Genomic DNA, 15293 nt, shown 5'->3' on the forward strand with positions numbered 1-15293 from the left:
TACATTTGAAATAATTTTCTAAGTCTTCAAATCTTCAAATCTTCAAATCTTCAACATTCAAATCATCAAATCTTCAAATCTTCAACATTCAAATCATCAAATCTTCAAATCTTCAACATTCAAATCTTCAAATATTCAAATCTTCCATTCTGCAACATTCAAATCTTCAAATCTTTTTCAACATTCAAATCTTCAAATCTTCAAATCTTTAACATTCAAATCTTCAAATCTTCAACATTCAATAAAATAACACTTATAATTCACATATCAAGAGCGAGATTATCGAATGTCAACAACTCGTATTAAAATGTCAACAACTAAAAAATAACACTTATAATTCACATATCAATACCGAGAATATCGAATGTCAACAACTCGTATTAAAATGTCAACAACTAACAAATAACACTTATAATTAACATATCAATAGCGAGAATATCGAATGTCAACAACTCGTATTAAAATGTCAACAACTAACAAATAACACTTATAATTCACATATCAATAGCGAGAATATCGAATGTCAACGACTCGTAAGAGAGAATGCTTTTTTATTGGTCTCTTTCTCATCTCTCAAACCCACCTATTTATATAGGAGAGACCACTTCAAAAGTCTTTGCCATTAAGATACACCATAAACCAAATGGAGGTTACAGGACATGAAAAGCCAAAAGACTTGGGCCACATGAAAGGCCAAAAGCCTCTCCATATTTCACACGTTTTCAACAAGAATATGTTGAAGTTTGATCAGCTCAATCTGGAATCTAAGCTTTAATTAGATAACTGTTTCTCTAGATAGGTATGCATTGTGAATTGTGATTTTGTTGGATGTGAAATTGATGATGATGACAGTTACAAACACCGAAATTGGAGGCTAATCGAAGACAGTTTATTTCTGCAAACATACTATTGAATTGAATTACATATTGAAATTGCATTGAAAAATTGAAATATGTGAAGTAGAGAATTAATTTGGCGTTGTTGAGCTTTTCTGGGGAGGGGATTAGGCCATTAGGGCACACTTGATGTGGAGAAATCAGTGAAGAACATTGTGTTTTCTTGTTTTGCAGCTGTGAGAGCCGGTGGAATCGGAGGCGAGCTCACACCCAAAACTCCCTCAAGGATCTGCACAACCCGGCTCATTGACGGTCTCGTGTTTTCATCGCGTTGAACGCACCAGCAAGCGACTTTGCATAGTGTCGACACCTCTTCTTCGTCCGCGTCCCTGTTCAGTAAAGGGTCTAGAAGACCAAGCATGTCGCCTCGATTCACGATCACACTTGCAGCCAATGAAGGGAAGAAGCTGTTAGCAATATCATCATCCGTGTTTCACGAGCTCAAACAGCAACATCCCATAGCTGTAAACATCTGCTTTGGCTGTGATGGCGACTCCTGTTAACCACTCTGGTGCGAGGTAGCCTCTAGTTCCTCGCATCGTTGTGAGTGAATGATGCAGTCCCTGCACTCCTCCATCTATTCCCAGCGCGATCTGATACCTCGTTCCCCACCCCAAAACTTTAGACTCGTCGGCTTTGAAGAGATGCAGGTACTCATAGACTAACAACAACTGCTTCGCACCTTCACGACATAAACCAAGAAGCCTAACAAGATTCACGTGTTGGATCGTGCCAATGGCCCCGACTTCTGCCCTGAACTGCTTCTCGCCTTGGCTAACGCTCTCGAGTTTCTTCACAGCCACAACGGTTGAATCAGGTAACCAAAGCCCCCTCCACCCAACTTATCTGAGAAATTCTTAGTTGCATTCTGCAAATCTTTGTATTTGAAGGCAACCAAAGAACCCTCCACCACTTTATTAGTCCTAATACTTTGTCTCCGCCTCTTCCACAGTACAGCCACGACTGCTGACATGACGACCAACACCGCCACGGAACAACCCACCGCAGTGGCAATTTTAACACCCTTATCGCTCATTTGGCATCGGAAAATTGAGGAAGTAGCAGAAAGTCTAATGTAGATACTTCTCCCACTGCTGTTTCCTTCACCAACCCATTGCAGATTCAAAATCCCTCCTTCCCAAAGCGAACATCCGCCTTCATCATATGCATAAGCCGTGCAAGAGCAATCACTTAAACAGCCTGATTCACAATCGCCTCTGCTCTCGACTCTCCACAGTCGAGAGCCCGGTCTCATCAGAAACTCATCTTTTGATTCTTTTCCCTCCCCCCACACACCAATCCATCCTCTCTCACACAACCACCAGAGGGCTCATTGCACACACCAAACTCACCTTCAAACCTATGCTTGAATCCCTCCAAACAACTACAGATTGGCAGTGAGGGCTCATTGCACACACCAAACTCCCCACAATATGCAGGAACTTCACACTGCCTCGGCCTAAACCAATACCCGAGCCAGCCAGACTCTGTCCACACTTGCTGCTTCAACTGCCCCGTGACATCCAAGAACTGCCTTGCGATAAATGACGGATCGCGAATCATGAACGAGTAGCTCTCGTTCTCATTGTCAACGTACGTGAAGTGGTAGCCTTGCCTAATCGCCGTCCTCATTTACGGCACTCCACTGAAAATCACACCATCCCAAGCTCCATAGCCCAATACTGCTCACTCTTCCTCCTCATTATATATTGGCTATTGTTGATCCATCTCCAATGTGAACAGTCCAGGAGCAGGATCCTCTGAGTTTCTCCATGATGTCAGAAATTGCTTCTTTTTAGTAATCTTGTTATACCCAAGTCTTGCACCAGGCATCCATATATGAGAAGGGTTATCAAAACTCTCCCATAAACCCGAGCCCAACCCGTGTCTTAAAACCAAGTTCCCATAGTCAAGAAGCAAAACAGATGCAGAACTTGTTGAGTTGGTGCTTAAGCTAGTTGACCAGACCTCGATCTGGGATTCGTTTACGAGCACCAGATTACCTTGTGAAACCTTGAGTAGGGCAGAGTTCTTGTCTGAAATAGGAGCTTCTCTATTTGCAACCCAGACCACGGTTTTGTCAGTGATTTTTCTGTACCATATGCCTATGTAGTAGTGCTTGGAAGAGTTACCTGGAGAGAAGAACCCGAGCTCGAATTCGCCACCCGAGGAAATGATGGTTTGATCGCCGGAGAGAGTTTGGTTTGGTGAAAGGGTGTCAGATGCATGGGACAAAAATGTGGTGTTGATGAAACAGAGGATGATCAGAGCAAGAATCGCATTAGTATAAGCTCTCTCTCTCTCTCTCGAGAGAGAGAGAGAGAGAGAGAGAGAGTGGAGGACTTGAAGGGTGAAATTGTGGGCAAAGGAGATGTTAATATCAAAGGTTCTTGTATTGCGGGGGCTCACTAAATTGATTGTGAAATTAGCCTTAATATCAAAGGTTCTTAATTCTTTTGCCAAGTTTTGAATACAAAATACATCACGCCGAAGTATATATTGTGATACATTTGGATTGAATCTGAAAGAAATAGTACAAAATTCTACTATCACTAAAAAATAGTTTCTAATGAAACAAACTTACAAAAATCTATAAAAGTACAAAAATATTCCTAATAAAAACATAATAACCGAACATTGTGAATTCCCAATGTTTTGAGTGAAAAAAAGCTTGGGATGTAAATAGTGGTACTAGGAAAGTAATAATAGTAATATTGATGAAGAAAACTGCGTCCAGCACAAGCTTTGGTGTTTTTGGAGTAGATAAATAATCCACCATGGCCAGTAAAAAACAAGTCGTCATTCGTCAATACTTTGAGCGGAGTTGTATAGAATGTTGGTGACTTGAAGTCATATTCCTTTATCCAAGAGCTTGCATCTCCATAGTTGTGCATCTTCCAAATTTTGGCAACATATCTAGGATATGATGTATCGCATAAACATAGGCGATCCTCTAAAATGTATAGGCGATATCCCAAATATAAGAAAGCCAAACGTTTATCCTCGGGATGAATCAACATACGCGGATCAAGGGGTGGAAGAGGAAAACTGGTAAACAACTCTTTTTCAAGATCAAAGCAACAAACTAAAAAATTATTCTCTAAATCACAAGCAACCCAGTGAATGTTTCCGTTAAAAAATATAGCATAATCAAATGATGGTCTAAGTGTAACTGAGTCCCGCAATTGCATTGTTGTAGGCAATCTAGTTGTCAGTGGTGCTGGGATCCTTCTCCACGAAGAGTCAGATTCTCCTCATAGAGTGTACACATGAGAAAACCTAGATTCATCAATGCACAATATCTTATATTGTCCACTTAATTTGCTCACTCCAAATCCATAAAGACACCTCCGAGTAGGTAGAGGAGGAAGCTCAGTATATTCGCAAGTCATTGGGTTGACTACGAAAAGAGCATCAAGATTATCATCTAATCCATCCCACAACAAAAGCAAACCATTAACTGAACTAATTACCAAACGATGGTGAGGAGGAGTTGAAGGGAGACAGTAGAATCGGAAAAGTGGCTGGCCGTCCTCATCAGCGACTCCATACCCTGTCTTGTCAGGATTAACAAAGGCCATCAATTGTTTTGGAGTCCCAAACTGATCCTCTTCTATTAGATTGCGCCATGACTTACAAACACACCTGCACCTCATAAGGCATCTGATCGGGAGTCTCATAAGGATCTCTCCCCATATTTCTTGGGCTATCCATATTTCTTGCAAACCTTTCTTGGAAGGATCTCTCTCCATATTACTTTGACGGCAGCTTAAGAAAAGTAAGAATAAATTAGGGATAGGAACAAGATAGCTTCGTACATATTTATAGATATTCTTGTATCAAATATTCTTGTATCAAATCCTAATGGGACATGGAAATAAATTAAATCAGGAATATAATTAAGGAAGATAAAATTCATACATATTTATAGATATTCTTATATAAATAAATTAAATCAGGAGTATAATTAAGGAAAATAAAATTCACATCAAATCCTAACAACCTAAGGAGAAGAACGTGGGCCGAGCAAACAATTCATGTAATGTAACTAACCTTCGATTCTTCGCCGCCGGAGATCAGATTAGAGGAGTCAAGGCGCCGCCGATCAGCCTTGAAAACGACGACGGAGGGATCAGAAGCTGAACTCAGATATCGAACTCAGATATCGAAGAACAGATTTGGCGATGGCGTTGGCGATGCCCATGGAGAGGAGTGAATGTGCGTGCCCTAGCCCCCAAATTCAAGAATAAGAAAGGAATTTTAATTTTTCATTTTAGTAACTTTAAATAGGTCGGGTTGTGTTAATGGGCAGTGTATATCAGAATATTCTGTTATATAAACAATTCGAATACTTAATCAAATACGAAAAGTCGTGTAAGTAGACCCGGAAATTTATTCCGTGGGTTTTGGGTATATCCAATCCCGACACTTTACCAGATGTGTTTCGGGTATCCAAAATTCGTATTAGGGTACCCGACTAATACCCGATTAATTATATATTTGTGATAAATATTTTTATTTAGTAGAGCCTATGGCCCGTAGGGTAAATCTAGAATAAATTTATTTAATCATATGTAGATTTATGACAAAAAATTTCTTTATTTTAAAATTAAATGGTGTCTATTTGTCTAATATCAATTATATGGAGTATATATATATATATATATATATATATATATATATATATATATATATATATATGTGGTCTTGTTAGGTTGAGATTATTTAGCTAAATTGAGAAATGAGATGCAATATGGGCCACTAATCCATAAGATTAAGGCATAGTTTGGTAGCTTTATAAAATAATCCTAAGTTAAATTATATCCATATAAATTATCTTAATAAATGTGATTACTAATCTATTCTACACGTTTGGTAGACATTAAGAAATATCAGTTTTATTTTTTATGTTGTTTGATAGTGTTTCTAAAATAATAGATAAAATAGATAATGACAATATTATTATTTAATTAATTTCATAAATTAAGGTTAATTACAGAAAAAGATAACATCCACTGTTACGGTAGCTTCTTCTCCATTACTCCACTCTCTCAACTCTCCATTATTCATTCCATCACTCCACTTCTCACCCATTTTAATCCCACTCTCTCCACTCCATCGATCTCCTCCAAATTTTGTATAAATAGAACTCTCCCATTTGCTTAATAACAGTTCAACAAAAATTGCAGGAGGTATACAATAAGCAGATTGTTATTGCCGAGAAGTGTAGAGGATGGAAAACAGATTGTTATTGCCGAGAATCTATCTCAAAGGCTTCTAGTGAAAAGGAAGCCGATGTATTTTGTTGATGCAATAAGCAGACTGAATGAGGAACAGATTAATTCTGTGAAGGAGTTGGGTTTCGAGAGTGTCCTACATTTCAAAATCGATTACATTCCCAGCAGATTAGCATTAGCATTATCAAAAAAATTTGATGAAAATAAGTGCAAGATAAAGCTTAATAATGAGAAAAAAAATTCATATCACTGAAGAGGATGTGGAGCTTGTATATGGATTTCCAAGAGGTGACATTAATTACTCCAGAGATAAGTGTAAAAGTAATGCAGCTTTCATGAGGAAGATAGCAGAGAAATGTGGTACGAAACCAGCAAGCGTGAATCATAGTTGAAGATGTTATGTTGGAAGATCTTCAAGGAGGAAGACAGTTCAAGAGGATGTTCTTGGTCTTACTAGAATCAACATTGATTGAGCAATCAACATGTGGAATGGTAAAATCTAAGATTGGAGAGATAATTGATGATCTGGATAACGTGAGGAATGTCAATTGGTGTTCATATATAATAACAGTGCTCAAATTTGTAAAACAAAATTGGTCGATCACAGAGAAGAATGCCTTTGCTGGACCACTTTCCTTCCTTATGGTATGTTTTACATTTTGCATTACAGATTATTAACATGATTACATTAGGTTGTATGTGTAGTTGATATAGATTGTACTATAGTTAACATAAGTTGTATTAGTTATTTAAGTGGCTTGTGTATAGAGTTGACACTGCAGACTAGTAATTTATATGCATTTTTTAACTTATGTAGCTCTGCTACTTATAAGTAATCTCTTCTATTCTGTTGTTCTTTTAAATATTTTGATACAATGCACATGGAACACACATGCATAGGTATTGCTATTTCACAAGTGTAATTCGTATTTTTGGTAAGGTTGAGATCTGAATGGGATGTTGAGGGGAATGGAGGTGACCTTCATTGATAATTATTAATGACGTCATTAGTAATAAATATGGTATGCATTTGATTGGTTGATGCAACCATCCATCATCATAAATGACTTTCCCCACCAGCCTGTTTTTGCTATTCTTCTTAACTTCATAATCGCCAGCTTTCATTTTCTTATGGGTAGTGATTCAGATGCCATAATATGCTTATGGTTTTTTTCCATAAATATAATATAGATTTTGACTAATATATTCTTAATAGTGTAATTATGGATAATTCTAATTTTAGGGGATTTTAATGTGAAGAATTTCAGTTAATATGGTACATTAATGTGATGTCTGATTAACATAACCACACATATTTTCATTTTTTTTTCTTTATATATCTGTATTTTCTTGAGAGTATATATTCTACAAAATTACAAATTTTCTACTTATTTAAAATTGTAATAATTAAAAAATCAAATTTAAAAATAAAAATTAAAAATTATGAAATTCTTATAATTAAAAATGTGAACTCAATTATTATTAATATACTATTATTTCTCAAATTTTAATTTATTGCATGAAGAATTAAGCTAAGACTCTAGTACTATATTTTATAAAAAAGAGTAAATATTAAATATGAAGCTTTGAAATATTAAATAAATGAGTTTAAAATGTGATAATTTTTTTGATAGAGGTTTGTAAAGTTCCAAAATTAAGAATTTATATAATTTAATATTATTTTAAAAAGTAAAGAATTAATTATAAAATTTTTAAAATTTTGAACTCAAAACCTTAAATTCAATTAGTATGAATAAATCATATCGTATCAATTTTTTAAAATTATTGCATGATAGCGAAATGAGCCAAGAAGTTTATTTATAAATAAAAGAAAATTATTAATTATATATCTTTAAGATATTGAATAACAAGTTAAGAATTAAGATCATGTGATTATATTTTGATCGAGATCCAATTATAACGTTCCCAAAAATTAGACATTTACAGAAATTAAAATTTGGAAAAAGTACATAAAAAAAACTCAAAATTATGAATTCTTATAATCAAAACTGTAACCTCATTTAGAATTAATATATCTTATATCAAATATAAATGCGTTACATGTAATATTGAATTGAACTAAGGATTCTAATATTTTACAACAAAAAATATAAAGTATAACTGTATATTTTTAAATAAACATATAGTACTGTATTAATTTTAAGCATTCGAAATTTTAACATTTTTGAATATATGTTTAATTATTTTGTCATTATTAACGAAAATTGTTGACATTTTTTCTTATCTTTTTAATTCATTTGTTTTTAAAGCACATGTAAAAAAATGATATGGATCAATTAATTTAAAGCTGTGGGTCCCAGCTAAATCCATATATATTTCCGTTAATGAAGCACTCTTATGGAGTAGATCTTAACTAACACTCCTTGATTAGATAATTATATATGTAGGGGCAATAAGGTATATTGATAAACTATAATTTTAATAAAAAATAAAATTAAATACAAAATTACTAATTACACCCTATTACGGCAATGCCATTATGTCTCCAAAACATTTCTCTTTTCTTATTTGGGATGAGGGGACAAATTCCAACTCCATACTCGTTTCTAGGTCAATCCTGAGGAGCACTAGATAAAATAATTTCTTTCACTAAAAAAACTACACATGCAATTAAATATGCTAATGTGTATTTTTAAATATATTACTATATATATAAAAATTATCTTTATTCTTGGTGTCCAATTAATTAAAATTAAGAAAAACATATGAAAGTGTCCCAAAAGATGTTAATTGACAAATATGTCTTTAACTCAAGGACGCCTTTGCCTTTCTTTGCGCTTTACATTTCAAAAAAATTCAATACAAATAGTTGTGTCTCTAATTTTATGTCTTTATAAGATGAGTTTGTTGTACCGTTAATGTCTTTTATAGATTGTCGAGTCATAAATTAATGTTATGTGCATAAATTTATTCAATATTGTATTTTGATTATATATATAGTTTATAGTTCAAGCGCTTGAGGTCTGGGGAGAGATTGGGCCTAGATCACGATTGGGCCGCTAATGTGATATTGTTTGTTGACCATGCCGTGTACTTTTTCCTTTTTTGTATTTTATATTTCCTTTTTTATCTCATTTAATTTTATAATATTTTAAATTTTAATTATGATAAAAAAATATAAGAAATTATCCATAAAGAAATCGCTCATTTTTCTAAGTAGCTTGTACAAATTTATGTGCAACAATCACTATTACCAAATTGAATTTCTAGAGTGTATTTTCAAAACTAAAATTTAAGAGCTAAAATTTATATAGTCCGTGATTTTTTCGGAAAGCCCCTGTATATATAGTGGTATCATTCTGGTATTAATAAATTGAAAATTAAATGGATTATCTATAGTTGTACTTACCCTCACATGTCATGTCATGTGGGGTGCGATCATATCATAACTCATATTTATGTGATAACCTAATAACCCTATCATTTTATGGGTCAAAAGTATCATTTTTACTAAAAATGATATTTATACATGATAAAATGATATTTTTTCAGCATACATAAAATGATACTTTTATTCCATAAAATGATATTCTGTTCCATAAAATGATATTTTTTGTCCATAAAATGAGGATTATTAGGTTATCACCATAAATATGGGTTATGATATGATCACATCCCCATGTCATGTAATATAAACTAATTGTTCATGAATAAGTGATATTTAATCTCGGATGTTAGTAATTTACTAGTATCACATCTGTGCGATGCACAGATTAAATATTTTAAAATATTAATTTTAGATTGTAAATTAATTAATAAATTTAGAAACAATATCATTATATCAAAAATAATACATCCAAATCTAAAAATTTCGTTATCTAATAATATAATTTAATCATTCTATACAAAAACTCAAAATAAATTAAGTCAATTATTTAATTTTTATGTATTTTTAAGTCATAAGTAGAACTATGCGTTTCTTATTTACTAAAGGATAAACATATATGAAAATAACACCAAATTTTTTTTATATTGAATTGATTTGCTATGAATGTAATTTTAAATGTAAAAAGTATTAACACTATAAAATATTTAGGTTGTATAACTATTGATTTAATAATATCCAAAAACATATACACACGAAGCATCTCCAATCTAAAATTCTACGAAACAATATACAAAAACTATATTAATGCAACAGGAATCTGTCCTACGGTATTTTCCATTTGCTCAAGATATGAATCTATAACACTTTCCCATAGTGGACAACAAACTATATTAAGCCTGCAACTAAAGCAACTCAAAAAATTATAATCCCTCCGTCCCACTTTAAGAGTCCCGTTTGAGTTCGGCACGAGTTTTAAGAAATGTAAAGGAAAGTTGGTGAATAAAGATAGTGGAATGTGGGTCCTACTTTTTTATATTAGTTTTATAATAAAATGTGAGTGGAAAAAGGGTAGTGGAATATGGGGCCTAATACCATTTATGGAATATTCCAACCTGGACTCCTAAAGTGGGACACCCAAAAATGGTAAACCGAGACTCCTAAAGTGTGACGGAGGGTGTATTAAATAAAAAATATAAACAAAATGATGTTTCAATACTCATTGCGAATCAACAATCTTAATATCGATGAACCGAGAATTAGATTGTGTGATAAGCTTGTCGAGGTCGACAACAACACCAATTATATCTACAAAAATTAGACACCGAGACAAGATAAATAAGTACATAATATTAATAACAATAGTAGCAACAACAACAACAACAACAATAATAATAATAATAATAATATAAAAAATTTACCAAAAAGTGCATATCCAGCAACATTTTCAATCTGCATTTGATAGCATATAAATGGTTTTAGACGAACAAACAAAAAGAACGTAATAGGAAAAAAAAAAAAAAAAAAACAACACCATGCATACGATCATGGAAAATACATTCCAAGTAAATGACATTTGTTTTATCACCATATTTAGTCAATTCAAAAATACGCACACACCGACTTTGGTAACTAATTTGGTAGTACTAGGCTTTAGATCACGAAGGAATGTGAATTCCATGGTTTAGAAAATTCTTCTTTCTCCAGAGGATTCATGCTCAAATAAGAGAAGATAAGAAGGAAATGAACCCTAGAAAATAATAGATATTTATAGGGAAACAAAAAAACATAAAAAGTTATCCTAAACCCTAACCCACCGTACATCACAAAAATAAAAAAGGCCTAATTTATCTAGCTAATAATGACAATTAAAATAAATAAAATTGTGGTTTAGTTAGAGACCCTAAAACTTCCATTTCAATTGAATAGTCATTAATGATTATTTAGAGAAATTAGTGCTGATGGTTTAAAAAACGCCTAAAGAAGTTTATTACTCTTTCAAAATAATCAATGACATAATTAAATTGCTTTTAATTGGTTAGTCATTTCAATTGAATAGCGATCATTTTATTGCTAATTAAAAATAACGCATAGAGAAGTTTTCTGTTGTTTTCATATAATCAATGGTAATATAACATTTAATTAGTATAACACCAAATATAATGGTTTTAAGAATTTGTAAATGTTCATTATTAAAACAATTGTAACAGAATTTATAAGTAAATATTCACATTCAAGCCCAAAATTTATAAGTATTTAAGTTTGAACCCAAAATTTATAAATATTCAAAAATAAGACCAAAACTCGCTTTTTATATATGTATAGATTAAAAAATTAAGTGGTTTGACTATCGTCGCAACATATGTGTGCGCATCAGGCTTTTTTTTAGGCTGCGTTTGGTAGCTATGTTTCGCCAAGATAAGAGATTAATCTGGGTTTATTTGTGTGTTTGGTAGTTATGTTACCAAACATACTAGCCCATGTTTTGTATCCGGCCCGCACAAAGTCCAACTAAAATCCTATGTTTTAATCATATTTGTAACTACCAAAAATCTTATGTTACTTATCATGGAAGCCTAGTTAATTTTAGGAAAATACATATTTACCCATAACTTAAAAATTTGCAAATCCTAATCAAAACATGAACGCCTCAGTCACTTCACAAAAATTGCGAAAAGAAGTTCTTCCACAATTCTCTCATTCTGCCTCCCTCCATTTCTTCCGGCGACTCAACCCTCCGGCGACTCCATTTCTTCCGGCGAATCCATTTCTGAATCAAGCTCAACAGAGACTGAAATCTCTCCCCCTGCGTCGCCAAGTTCCCCACCACACTTTGTATCCTCCCCCTATACTCCTCAGTCTATCATACCTCATCCTTAATCAATGCTTTCGGAAAACTTGATAAAAATATGCACATACAAAAAATTGTCCAAAATAATCAAAGCTTAGTCAATGCTTATGCTTTGATTATTGTCCAAATAAATCAAGATTCTGGATTGGCATGTGTCAATACAAAATTGACAATATATGGAGTCAAATTGCTATCCAAAGATCAACAAAATTTTCGATGGGGAAGGAAGTGCATATGGAGCAGTAGAAGTATTATGCAAAACAAAACATTTCATAGATGATGAAAACGAAATGACAAATCCAAAGTGCTAAAACAGAGAGAGGCTGCGGCCGTTAATTTTATAGGGAATATTAGGGCAACATAAGGAAAATTTAGGAATTAAATTAAATTAATGAGGATAATTTTGATAATTATAATTTTAATCCTTATTTATCACTTGTTGCACCAAACACTTGAATAAGATAACTCATAATTTTCTTTATCTATCAAACACCCAAATATATTTTTTAACTAATTGAAACTATGATAATTATCATAAATTGTATCATGTCTAGTCAAAACATGACATAGGATACTTTTAGTAATATTTTTTCTTGTTTTAATTAACTTTTATAGGCGACTTAAGCAAAAGTCCCTTGTAATAAGAGAGAAGCTAATGAGTATCGACTCCAAACGAGCAAGGGCTCGTGCCCCTCTATAGAACTGAGGGCCCAATCACAGAATACAAGCTAAATTCAAACCCATTTTAACTAAGATCTAAAGATTCAAGCTTTGTCAATTTCACAAATCCACTCTAGATAAACTCTTCCCCAAAATATGAATTTTCGGGATCATATTCTCTTCATGGAGAGGTATGGTTTGTGGTAGATGATGAAGAAAATATTGTGAAGCTATTATTTTTCCTATAAATTATACTCCTTCTGTTCCGATTAATTGTCACTCTTTGACCGAGCATGAATTTTAAGAAATGCAAAAAAAATTGATTAAAAAAGTTAGTGGAATGTGAGACCAACTTTTTATATTGGTTTTATAATAAAATGTGAGTGGAGTGACGAGTTAGTAGAATGTGAGACCTACTTACCATTTATGGTAAAAATGGAGTGTGACAATTATTGAGGAATGGACCGAAATGGAAAAAAGTGACAATTAATCGGGGACTGGGGGAGTAATTGTTTCGAATTCGCCTTATTTTATCAGCACGAGGGAGAGGAGGCGGAGGAGCTCAAGCGGCCTTATCCCGATAGCATTGGGGATGATGGAGAATTCGTTGGGAGATTTGAAAAAAATGATATTCTTTTCTTCTATGAAAAAAAGTCCGGAAAGATTGTCATTTAAATCACAATTTTTGGTTGCCTTAAAGACTTCTAGTCAATCCCGTAACTTATAAAACTAGTTAATTAAATCATAACCACATAATTAAAATTTTGATGAAATTTATTGTGATTTTTGTATTTTTTGTCATTATATGTACACAAATTAAATAATAATAATAATAATAATAATAATAATAATAATAATAATAATAATAATAATAATCTAAAACCGACCCTAATAATCAAGAACAATGCTAAATTTATCCAAAAGTTAACCCAATATTATGATTTAAATGACAATTTTCCTAAACAGTCTCATTTATGGACAATAGGAATTATTGAGAAATTAGTAAAATAATAAAGTGGGAGAAAAAATAGATAAAGTAGGAAAGAGAAATAAAAAAGATAAGAGAGAGAATGTGAAAAAGTAATAGAGTATGAGATAACGTTTATAATTTTAAAATGAGATATCTTTTTTGGATACACAAAATGACTAAATGAGACTATTTTTTTAGACGGATGAAGTACTACTTCCTAAGTCCTCTAATTATAAAAACTCTATTCATTTTGTATTAAACCCTATAATTAGAAATTTTCTTTCTATCTATCTTTTGTATTACTAATTTTGCATTAAAAAAATAATTCAAAGTTCTTATTTTTCAGGATGGGATGGGATGAGAATATATTTTAATTAATTTATTGTAAGAAATAGTAGTATAAAATACTCCGTATAAAATATTGATTTAAAATTAATTATCCACATAGACTTGTCAGAGTTCGACATCTGCGAATATTTGCCGACAAGAGGCGGATTGACAATTGGAAAAATTACACAATTTCATCCAATCACTCTAACTACTCCTATATTTTATGTTCATCGATAAATTAGAAAATGCAAGTTGAAGATTTTAGCAGTTAGTATTACTCTTTTTAATTACTGAAATTTCATTTCAAGTATGTATATTTTTAAATTTTTAGTGAACTCTATACTTTCAGATTATTTGCAATTTATAAGAAGGAATTTAAAATAAGAGTGAACTACAAAAATAGTTCTTGGACTATGCGTTTATCTCGTCAATGAACTCTGGACTTTAAAAATATCCCCAGACAACCTTGAACTAAGCGTTTATCTCGAAAATGGTCATTTTTCACTGTTTCGTGACGAAAGTACCCTTTTAGGGGATTTTGGAGGGTTGGGGCAATTTGGTCTTTTTACATTTTAAATCTGATATTATTTCAAGTATGTACTAAATCTGATATTATTTCAAAATTATCATTTTTCTTCCCTCATCCTTCACTTTGTTTCTTTATTTCAATATTAGATTTAATTTTATAAAATTAAATTTAAAATTTTAATTTTAAATATCAATAAAAAATTTTAATTATTAAAATTACTATTAAATAACAAATTAATAGTTTTAATCAATATTTGATAGTGTCTAATATTTAATCAATAAGGTACGACGACACCGTAGATTTAATCAATATTTAATAGTTTTAATCATAAATAGATCATATAACACGATTTATTCCGAAATAAATATGCATCTAATGTATAGGAGAATTTGACTAAAAATATTATGAAGTTGACTAAATCGTGTTATATGATCTATTTATGATTAAAACTATTAAATATTGATTAAAACTAAG

At 32.2% G+C, this 15293-nt stretch overlaps 1 long non-coding RNA gene and 1 pseudogene across 1 annotated transcript; both read right to left on the reverse strand.

Moving 5' to 3' along the window:
• Positions 1–514: 514 nt before the first annotated feature.
• Positions 515–3379, reverse strand: LOC148930857 (G-type lectin S-receptor-like serine/threonine-protein kinase At2g19130 pseudogene; annotated as a pseudogene).
• LOC125216771 (uncharacterized) lies at positions 3379–5207 on the reverse strand. The gene is made up of 2 exons (XR_007175456.2): positions 4950–5207; positions 3379–4664 (listed from the first exon to the last, which is right to left on the reverse strand). It is a non-coding gene; the product is annotated as an uncharacterized LOC125216771 (long non-coding RNA).
• Between the last annotated feature and the right edge of the window lie 10086 nt (positions 5208–15293).

Source organism: Salvia hispanica, chromosome 3, assembly GCF_029641045.1.
Source record: "Salvia hispanica isolate PSC_SH4W2 chromosome 3, Shi_PSC_v1, whole genome shotgun sequence".
Lineage (NCBI taxonomy): Eukaryota > Viridiplantae > Streptophyta > Magnoliopsida > Lamiales > Lamiaceae > Salvia > Salvia hispanica.